The 3923-nt window shown below is 52.3% G+C and overlaps 1 pseudogene; it reads right to left on the bottom strand.

Annotated features, from left to right (window-relative positions):
- Positions 1-3203: 3203 nt before the first annotated feature.
- Positions 3204-3295, bottom strand: LOC132008883 (U6 spliceosomal RNA; annotated as a pseudogene).
- Positions 3296-3923: the final 628 nt, after the last annotated feature.

The following is a 3923-nucleotide window of genomic DNA, read 5'->3' as shown; positions in this document are numbered from 1 at the left end:
GGGCAGAGGCGCGTGCTCCACTCTGAGGAATGAGTCTGGGCAGAAAGCATGAATGCCCTGAGACTCTGGGCCCAAGGAGACAGCAGCACCTTGGCCACCTGTCCCTGGGGCAGACTTGCACTAGCCACCAGGCGACTACGCTGAACTCGCAGAAACAGCTCCCAAAATAACAGGCAGTCAGATGCCATCTTCCTCCAGGATGTGAAAGCTTTGAGGAGGCACGGGGTTTAAGGGGAAGGAGTGGGTACAGTCCCCCAAAGCTCCCTAATCTGTGCACGGGCCGTGTGCAGGGATCCTGTCGCCTCCTCTCGCCTGTGGTGAAGGCACTGGCCTAGACCCCGAGTCTGCCTGAAAGCCGGAGCAAAAAGCAAAGCCTAACCTAGCCCAGGAGATGGTAATTGGCATAGAGTGCCATGCTAGGCCAAGCACGCTGCTGCAGCGTTGTGACTGTGTCTGCTTAGTTCTGAATAGCAAGGTGAAGCCTGGGCGTAAACTCGGAGCCCAGGAAAGCAAGTCCCAAGAGGCACCAGCTCTCCCGTGGCTCATCTTCCTTCCACGCAGAGTGAATACGCAAAGCCTTTCTGAGGAAGCAGCAGCGAAGTGCGGTTCGTGCCAAGCTGAAAACCTCTGCGAAAGCATAGCAGTCGCCTGGAAATCAGAGTCGGTTCTGAGGGCTGCTGTTGCTGCTTGCCTTAGCCTAGTATTCGCAGCACGATGGGAGAAACCCGCATAGAGCGAAAGCCTCTTTGCCCTGGCATCCCCACTGGGAAAGCACAGCATTCGTTGGGAAATCAGAGTGCGGTCTCAGGGATGCTCCTGTTTTCCTGAGCTGGTCTCCTCAGCACGGTGTAATAAACCCGCATGGACGAAATCCTCTATGCCTGGGCATCGCCTCTGCCTGAGAGAGATGCGCGGTGGCGCCTGTGGAAAAAGCCTAAAGGAAAAGGACACGTGTTTCACTGCGGTCCCCAGGAGCATGTCTGTGGAAGGTGCAGCACGCTGCCCGGTGAGAAGAGCAGGAGCCGTTGGCATTCTGGTCTGGACACGGTTGCGAAGCAGGAGAGCCGGCAATACAAATATCACCCGCTCCCTCTGCAGAGAGACAGAAGCCTGGCTGCTAAGGACACAGGAGGGGATGAGTATGGCAGGGCGCGTGCTCCACTCTTAGGAAGGAGTCTGGGCAGAAAGCATGCCTGTCCTGAGCGTCTGGGCCCAAGGAGACATCAGCTCCTTGGCCACCTGTCCCTGGGGATGACTTGCCCTAGCCACCAGGTGCCAACGCTGAACTCGCAGAAACAGCTCCCAAAATAACGGGCAGTCAGATGCCATCTTCCTCCAGGATGTGAATGCTTTGAGGAGGCACGGGGTTTAAGGGGAAGGAGTGGGTACAATCCCCCAAAGCTCCCTAATCTGTGCACGGGCCGTGTGCAGGGATCCTGTCGCCTCCTGTCGCCTGTGGTGAAGGCACTGGCCTAGACCCCGAGTCTGCCTGAAAGCCGGAGCAAAAAGCAAAGCCTAACCTAGCCCAGGAGATGGTAATTGGCATAGAGTGACATGTTGGGCCAAGCACGCTGCTGCAGGGTTGTGACTGTGTCTGCTTAGTTCTGAATAGCAAGGTGAAGCCCAAGCGTAAACTCGGAGCCCAGGAAACCAAGTCCCAAGAGGCACCAGGTCTCCCGCGGCTCTTCTTCCCTGCCGCGCAGAATGAAGACCCAAAGCTTTTCTGAGGAAGCAGCAGCGAAGTGCGGTTCGTGCCAAGCTGAAAACCTCTGCAAAAGCATAGGAGTCGCTGGGAAATCAGTGTCGGTTGTGATTGCTGATGTTGCTGCTTGCCTTAGCCTAGTATTCGCAGCACGATGGGAGAAACCCGCATAGAGCGAAAGCCTCTTTGCCCTGGCATCCCCTCTGGGAAAGCACAGCATTCTTTGGGAAATCAGAGTGCGGTCTGAGGGATGCTCCTGTTTGCCTGAGCTGGTCTCCTCAGCACGGTGTAATAATCCCGCATGTAGCGAAATCCTCTATGCCTTGGCATCCCCTCTGTTTGAGAGAGAAGCGCGGTGGCGCCTGTGGAAAGAGCCTAAAGTAAAAGGACACGTGTTTCACTGCGGTCCCCAGGAGCATGTCTGTGGAAGGTGCAGCACGCTGCCCGGGGAGAAGAGCAGGAGCCGTTGGCCTTCTGGTCTGGACACAGTTGCGAAGCAGGAGAGCCGGCAATACAAGTATCACCCGCTCCCACTGCAGAGAGACAGAAGCCTGGCTGCTAAGGAGACAGGAGTGGATGAGTATGGCAGGGCTCGTGCTCCACTCTTAGGAAGGAGTCTGGGCAGAAAGCATGCCTGTCCTGAGCCTCTGGGCCCAAGGAGAAGGTAGGTCCTTGGCCACCTGTCCCTGTGTCAGACATGCGCTAGCCACCAGGCGCCTACGCTGACCTCTCAGAAACAGCTCCTTGAAATAATGGGGAGTCAGATGCCGTCCTCCTCCATGATGTGGAGGCTTGGCGGAGGCACGGGGATTAAGGGGAAGGAGTGGGTACAGTCCCCCAAAGCTCCCTATTCAGTGCACGGACGGTGTGCAGGGATCCGGTCACCTCTCCTTTCCTGTGGGGAAAGCACTGGCCTAGTCCAAGAATCCGCCTGAGCGCCAGAGTAAAAGGCCAAGCGATGCCTACACTGGGATATGGTAGTGTGCATAGAGTGCCTTCCTAGGCTACGCACGCTACTGCAGGGTTGTGGCTGTGTCTGCTTAGTTCGGCCTGGCAGGGTGAACCCAGGACGCGAACATGGAGCCCTGGAAAGCAAGGCCCAAGAGACACCAGCTCTCCCGCAGCTCTTCTTCCCTGACGCGACTGAAGCCTTGCTGAGGAAGCAGCAGCGAAGTGCTGTTCGCTCCAAGCCAATGCCTCTGCGAAAGCACAGCATTCGCTGAGAAATGTTCTGCGGGCTGCTGCTGTTTGCCTGAGCCCAGTATCGCGGGGGGAGAAACCCGCATACAGCGAAAGCCTCTTTGCCTGGGCCTCTCCCATGGGCAAGCACAGCATTCCTTGGGAAGTCAGAGTTGGGTTTAGGTATGCTGCTACTGCTTGCCTGAGCTAGTCTCCGCAGCTCGGTGCAAGATACCCGCATGGAGTAAACAAATTTAATAAAGCTGCCAAATACAAGATCAATATATAAAAGAAAGGAGTTTTGTTTTGTTTCGTTTTTTTTAAAATAGTTTTTCATGTCATCCTTGCTCAGTGATCATGCTAATCTTCTCTGCATCATTCCAATTTCAGTATATGTGCTGCCAAAGTAAGCACAAGACAGGAGCATTTTAACACTCTAATGATGAACTATCTGAAAAAATAAAGAGAACAATCTAATTCACAATAGCATCAAAAATAATAAAGTACTTAGGAAAAGATTTAACTAAGAAGATGAAAGATCTGTACCCCATATACTATGACATTGATAAAGAATTTTAAGGAGACATAAATGGAAAGATAGGTCATATTTATGAATGGTAAGAATTAACATTGTTAAAATGTCCATACTACTGAAAACCATCTGTAAATTCAATTCCTATCAAAAATCCAATGTTAGGGGCGCCTGGGTGGCTCAGTGGGTTAAGCCGCTGCCTCGGCTCAGGTCATGATCCCAGGGTCCTGGGCTCTCAGCTCAGCAGGAAGCTGCTAACTCTTTTCTCTCTGCCTGCCTCTCTGCCTGCTTGTCATCTCTCTCTGTCAAATAAATAAATAAATAATCTTTTTAAAAAATCCAATATTTTTTTTACAGAAGTAAGTAAAGAATCCTAAAATTTATGACACCATAAAAGACAACAAATAATTAAAGCAGTTCTGAGAAAGAATGAAGAAGCGAAATTACACTTCTTGATTTGAAACTATACTACAAAGCCCTCATGCTCAAAACAATAAAGTATACTGGCAT

The sequence above is a fragment of the Mustela nigripes genome, unplaced genomic scaffold (assembly GCF_022355385.1).
Source record: "Mustela nigripes isolate SB6536 unplaced genomic scaffold, MUSNIG.SB6536 HiC_scaffold_1890, whole genome shotgun sequence".
Lineage (NCBI taxonomy): Eukaryota > Metazoa > Chordata > Mammalia > Carnivora > Mustelidae > Mustela > Mustela nigripes.
Note: the sequence above shows the minus strand (reverse complement) of the source record. Positions and strands in the feature narration are given on the sequence as shown.